This window comes from Macaca mulatta, chromosome 11 (genome assembly GCF_049350105.2).
Source record: "Macaca mulatta isolate MMU2019108-1 chromosome 11, T2T-MMU8v2.0, whole genome shotgun sequence".
NCBI classification, from domain to species: domain Eukaryota; kingdom Metazoa; phylum Chordata; class Mammalia; order Primates; family Cercopithecidae; genus Macaca; species Macaca mulatta.
In genome coordinates this window covers 5,142,565-5,149,152 of record NC_133416.1, presented here as the reverse complement: position 1 = coordinate 5,149,152, position 6,588 = coordinate 5,142,565, and the positions used below count along the sequence as shown (strand labels likewise).

Here is a 6,588-nt window from a genome sequence, read left to right as displayed (position 1 = left end):
ATTATTATTTTTGAGACGGAGTCTCGCTCTGTTGCCCAGGCTGGAATGCAATGGTGCGATCTCAGCTCACTGCAACCTCCACCTCCGGGGTTCACACCTTTCTCCTGCCTCAGCCCCCCAAGCAGCTGGGACTACAGGCACCAGCCACCAAGCCTGGCTAATTTTTTGTATTTTCAGTAGAGACAGGGTTTCACCATGTTAGCCAGGATGGCCTTGATCTCCTGACCTCGTGATCTGCTTTCCTTGACCTCCCAAAGTGCTGGGATTACAGGCATGAGCCATTGTGTCTGGCCTATTTTTTATCTTCTCTTTCTCCTTCTCCTTCTTCTCCTTCTCCTCCTCCTCTTCCTCCTCCTCCTCCTCCTCTTCCTTCTCCTCCTCCTTCTCCTCCTTCTTCTTCTTCTTCATTTGAGACAGAGTCTTGCTCTGTCACCCAGGCTGGAGTGCAGTGGCGCAATCTCGGCTCACTGCAACCTCCGCCTCCCAGGTTAACGCCATTCTCCTGCCTCAGCCTCCCAAGCAGCTGGGACTACAGGCGCCCGCCGCTATGCCCGGCTAATTTTTTTTGTTTGTATTTTTGGTGGAAACAGGGTTTCACCTTGTTAGCCAGGATGGTCTCGATCTCCTGACCTCGTGATCCGCCCGCCTCGGCCTCCCAAAGTGCTGGGATTGCAGGCATGAGCCTGCGCCTGGCCAGAACGCTTTTCAATAGCAAGGATATGCCAGAATTGTACGACTTCCCACAGTTAATGGGCATTTGGGGGCCCTCCTTCCCCAGTTGTTTGCTTTTATACGTCATGTGCCATGAGCATTGTTGCACTTGCTTCTTTATGCATTCAAGTGCCAGTGGAAGGAGAAAGATCTCGAAGTCCTGATTCTATCAATTAAGTGGTCCAAGAACGAGAATGAGCATCTTGAGGTCTCCCTCTTCAACAGCCTTACAGTGTGGAGGGGAGCAGACACACACATAGCTTTCACTTAGGGAGACGAGGGTCAACTAAAAGTTAAGGGAGTGCAGGGGGAGGGAGACTGAGGGGTTCAGTCGAGGGGATGGCTGAGAAGGCTGCCTGGAGGAGGTGTGCTTGAGTCCTGGGTTCAAGGGTCAAAAGGCTCTGATGCTTGGTCTGCTAATCTTTCTTACCGTATCGTTGCCTGGCAGTATGCCTGTTATTTGAGTGGACTCCTCTTGGACCATTTGCTTGGATGAACAGTGGGCAGAAGTGGAAAGGAAGGGTGCTCTGGACAAAGGTGACAACGCCCAGGAACAAAAGTTGGAAGGTGCACAGTGTGCCCAGAGGGCCAGGAATTGGGTGGAGTGACCGGCTCCTTGGTCACTTGCAAGTAGCATGAGAATGGAGAGGGCTGGGAGCATGCACTAAAAAGCACCCAGGACGAATTTAGGTTTGCACAGAAAAGGATGTTTCTTCAGGGTTTGTGAGGTGAGTTGGGTAGAGAATGTAGGAATGGAGCAGACGACTCTGGTTGGGCTGATGAGAGCGGAGAGACAGATCCATGTTCTTTCCAGGTGCCCCGGCAGCTCCAGGTCTCACGGAACCTGTTACGATGGCAGCCTCTATGCTTCACTGCTGGGGATTGCTTCTGCTTTGAAATAGCCACATGGAAGAAAAACTACAAAGTTTTGAGGGGAAAAAAACCCACCTAACGTTAGCTGCCGACGTGTCTTCATCTGTAAAAACCTTCTTCGTGTCTCATGGATTTCAACATGCAGTTTCTCTTGGGTTTGTTCCATAAAACGTCAGATGCAACTTTAATGGCCTGACCCCAAAAAAGATAACTTCACAGCCATCAAACAGTCAGCAGCGTTCCACATACCCTCTTGCTGGAGCCAGCCTTCTACGGGGCCGTGTGGATGTCAGGCACACACAATGTGAGTCACGCTGACATAGCTGGGATGCCTGGATTGCGCTGGAATCTGGGGGGTACCAATCACAGGCCAGAGAGAAGCCATTGGCTGGAAGGAACAATGCCAGAATGTTCACCGTCTCTGCAGAAGGAGGGGGTGTTGGTGGTGAAGGGAATGACAGTGGCAGCCAGAGGAGGAAAATGACCCCAAAGCAGGGTGGGCACGTCTCAGTGATGCTGGGCAGAAGCATTCCAGGGGCTCAGGTCATGACCACACCCCTCTTCTCCTGCCCCACCACCAGAAAAATTAAGAAGGTACAAGATTTTCCCTACAACTGAATACACGGAATGCCCTGCTGTCTTCAAGTTTTTGGGAAACCCAGAGTTGACACCAACAGCCCAAATGGATGAAGCACTTACCTCTACCAGACACTGTCTGTATCTTACAAATAATTCATTTAATTCTCACAGCTCCTTCATGAGGTAAGTTTTGCAATTTCCATTTTACGACGAGGGAAACTGAGGCTTAAAAAGATTAAGAAACTTGCCCAAATCCTGCAGCCAGAAATGGGCAGAATCGAGACTTGAACTACCATCTCTCCAAAGCCAAAGCCTGGGCACTCACGACTACCCTCAACAGCCCAGTGGCTGCTTCATGCCATTGGTGCCACCCCCACACAGCCACCTCTTGGATGGTGGAACCCTGTGTGTTGAATAAGTCGAGAAAAATTCTAAAAGCATTCTTTTTCCTCCGCTGTTTTCCTGGGGGCTGAGTAGACATGTTTGAACATGCTGTTCATCTGACGCTTGTTTACTTCAGTGGTTGTGATGTACGAGACCCAGACCAGGAACAGTAAGAGGGCTCGAGGACAGCCCAGCATGGACACCGCTCTGGAGGAGGCTGCAGACTGGAGGAGCTGTTGTAGCTGCATTTTGGAGGCTTAGGTTGCATGTCTTAGATCTCTAATGAGTCTGGTCATTATTTTTTCAGCCAGGGTTTTCTTACTGCCTCCCTCTCTTCCTTCCTTCCTTCCTTCCTTCCTTCCTTCCTTTCTTCTTTCCTTCCTCCTCCTTCCTTCCTTCTTTCCTTCCTTCCTCCCTCCCTTCCTTCCTTCTTCCTTTCTTCCATTCTATCTTTTATTTTCTCTCTTTCTCTGTCTCTCTCTCTCTCTTTCTTTCTTTCTCTCTTTCTTCCTCCCTCCCTCCCTTTCTCTCCTTCTTTCTTTCTCCCTTCCTCCTCTCCTCCCTCTCTTGGTCTCTCTCTTCCTCCCTTCCTTCCTTTGTTCTTTCAAGATCTTTCTTTCTTTCTTTCTTTCTTTCTTTCTTTCTTTCTTTCTTTCTTTCTTTCTTTCTTTCTTTCTCTTTCTTTCTTTTTTCTTTATTTTCTTTCTTTTTTCCTTCCTTCCTTCCTTCCTTCCTTCCGTTCGTTCGTTCAAGGTGTAAGCCTTTTTCTGGTTTACTACATGCCAAGGACTGTGCTAAATCATTCACATAAAACCACTAGCATGCATCACCTCATTTGGTCCTCCCACAGTCTAATGGGTAGGTACTGTCATTATCTTCATTTTAAGAAAATGAAGAAACTGAAGCTCAGAGAGGTTCATTGATGTCTCCACCGTCTGCCTAATTCAGTACCCTGCACCCGTAACCACTGTAAAAGAACAACATGCCAATAGTTCCCTAATGTTGTAAAAGGCACTGTTTTAAACGCATCTGTTATATCAACTCACTCACTCCTCCAAACAAGCACGATAGAGATTACTATTACCCTTGTTTAATAGATTAGGAAACTGAAGCACAGAAAGATCATGTAATGTTCCCCAGGTCACCCAGCTAGTAAGTGAGCTGGACAGGGCATCTGTTTTACCGAGGAAGACATTCCTCAGTTTTTGTTTTGTTTTGTTTTTCACTTGAAATCCCTTGCGATGGCCCAGAGCGGAATGCCAGCGTCCTGAGAATAAAGCCTCTGAGCTGACCTGGGAAGGGGTGCCAGTGGCGGCTGTGTCCCCTACAGCTCTGGAAGGTGGGGGCGGTGGAGAGAGCGACTACACAGCAGCCACAAGCCTGGGTCCCTGCCAGGGGAGACCTCAAAGTCCTCTCGAGGGTTGGCTTCCCTGTGCTGGGCCGTGCACAAAGGCGAGTGGTGGCTTCCAGGACAGCAGCAGGACGTGGTCCTCGGGAGAGGAGAAAGCCCCGGGGAAGGGCTGATGGGACCTCAGCCCGCAGCTCTGAGAAGGGCTGCTCTGTAGGAGGGGGGATGCAGGTAACAGCTCCCCCAAGAGCCAGGCAAGCAAAAGTAGGTTTCTGTTTGAGCAGCAGCTGGGGAATTTCAGGGAGAGAGAGAATCCACTCCCGACAGTGCGGCATGTTCAACCCTGGAAGAGGTGACCATGAAGGGGGCCTCTAGAGAGAGGAGATGGGCTGCGCTTAGGCCGGCCTCTTTATTGTCTCTGCCTCTAACCTTTGGGAATCCTGTCCATCTTTGAGCCCCTGGCACCAGTGACTCCACTCTGTGAATCCCTCCCTGACCAGCCATCCCCCACACCCATAAGACTCCAAGTTCTGTTTGGGGGACAGAAGGCCCAAGTGCCCTGAGGTCCAGGCTGGTCCACATTCATCCCTGGGTGGGCTGTGGCTCAGACCAGTCATTTGGGTGATGGAAGTCTCAGACACTCTGGAAGCTAGCCCAGTTGGTCCTGGTGCCCCCAGTAACACTCACACCCTATTCTCCTGCAGCAAATCTACCCTCTCTACTATTCATTTGGCCTTGGGTATTAGGTATCATGTGACCTCGCTGGTATGGCATCTCCTGGTGTTAGCGGCTTCTTGCACGAGTACATTTCTCAGATGATCAGACAACATTTATTGAACATTTAGCATGTGTCACCCACCATTGTAACTGCTTTGTGGGGTTATCGCATTTAATTCTCCCAAGAACCACATGAGTTGGTGTTATTTTTATCACCATATTACAGAGACGGAAACAGGGGCCTAAGCACTCAGTGGCTACGGGATGAGCTGGTACTCAAACACAATATTGGAACCCCGGCCATCAAAATCTGATTTGTCACTGGTTTGTCTCTCAACAAAAAGAAGTCAGAGTCTTTCTTACTCCCTTCTATCTCCCGTAGCTCCTGGTGAGTGTCTGTAGACAGTAGTTGTTCAAAAAATGTGGGCTTTCACTGACTGTTCAAAGACATTTCTAGGTTGGTTTTTTAATGATCAGCGAGACAGGGTGCTCTTAACAGGACAAAATAGTGTTGAGTCCTTGGCAGACAAAATCAGGTGCTTTTTAGAAGAAAGGAGAGAGAGATTTGTAGGCCATATGTTAGAAAATTTTGTTCCAAGTCTTTTTTTTTTTTTTTTGAGACAAAGTCTCTCTCTGTTGCCCAGGCTGGAGTACAGTGGCACGATCTCAGCTCACTATAACCTCCGCCTCCGGGGTTCAAGCCGTTCTCCTGCCTCAGCCTCCTGAGTAGCTGGGATTACAGGCAGGCACCACCACACCTGGCTAATTTTTGTATTTTTTAGAGACGGGATTTCACCACGTTGGCCAGGCTGGTCTGGAACTCCTGACCTCAAGTGATCTGCCCGCCTCGGCCTCCCAAAGTACTGGGATTACAGGTGTGATCCACCATGCCCGGCCATGTTCCAAGTCCTTAAGGTAACAAGGAGACATGTGAGAAGCCCATTTGGGATTGAAGGATGCAAGAAAGCCCTGTAATTGAGGCAGCCAATCAGAAGCTTTTATTAATGGGCCCTCTTTCTTTTGTCCCCCACTTCCAGAGAATCTTCCATAAAACTGGCAGACTCCTCCTGATCTCCACCCGTGCCGTCTGCCTCTCTAGTTCCGGACACAGAGCTGGTGCCCTGCGGCCATCTCAAGCAGGAACCCTGCAAGGTCACCAGGAAGACTGCGTGCCTCGCTCTAGCCTCCTCCTAAGGGAAAGCAGACTCCTGTTTTTGAGAGAAATTACCTGATTTCGAGAGAAACATAAAGGACTTTTTTTCTCCTTAAGGTAACATTCCACTTGTAAAAATGAAGTTTGGAAGAATTTCTGCAAACTCAGTGTTTTGGTCAGTTGATCTTTTACTGTACCAGGTGAATCTGAGGCCACAAATACACTGGGGAGGAAGATATGCCCTTCACAAGGGATTTGCACTTAGCCAGACACTCTGTTGCTGTGCTTCTTTAAATAAAGAACATTTCTGTATATTTTGTTAATTTATTTTTATTTTTTAGAGTCGGGGTCTTGCTCTGTTGCCCAGGCTAGAATGCAGTGATATGATCAGAGCTTATGACAGCCTTGAACTCCTGGGCTCAAGTAATCCGCCTGCCTCAGCCTCACGATTCATTGGGATTACAAGTGTGAGCCACCGTGCCCAGCTCTTTGCCTGGTATATTTTAAATTGTTTCATGGCCGGGCGCGGTGGCTCAAGCCTGTAATCCCAGCACTTTGGGAGGCCGAGACGGGCGGATCACTAGGTCAGAAGATCGAGACCATCCTGGCGAACACGGTGAAACCCCGTCTCTACTAAAAAATACAAAAAACTAGCCGGGCGAGGCGGCGGGCGCCTGTAGTCCCAGCTACTCGGGAGGCTGAGGCAGGAGAATGGCGTAAACCCGGGGGGCGGAGCTTGCAGTGAGCTGAGATCCGGCCACTGCACTCCAGCCCGGGCGACAGAGCCAGACTCCGTCTCAAAAAAAAAAAAAAAAAAAAAAAT

General features: G+C 49.3%; 1 long non-coding RNA gene across 1 annotated transcript; it reads left to right on the top strand.

The window, feature by feature from the left end:
- Window positions 1-1,938: 1,938 nt before the first annotated feature.
- LOC107000732 (uncharacterized) lies at window positions 1,939-6,075 on the top strand. The gene is made up of 2 exons (XR_003720488.2): window positions 1,939-2,346; window positions 5,650-6,075. It is a non-coding gene; the product is annotated as an uncharacterized LOC107000732 (long non-coding RNA).
- The last annotated feature ends 513 nt before the right edge of the window (window positions 6,076-6,588 follow it).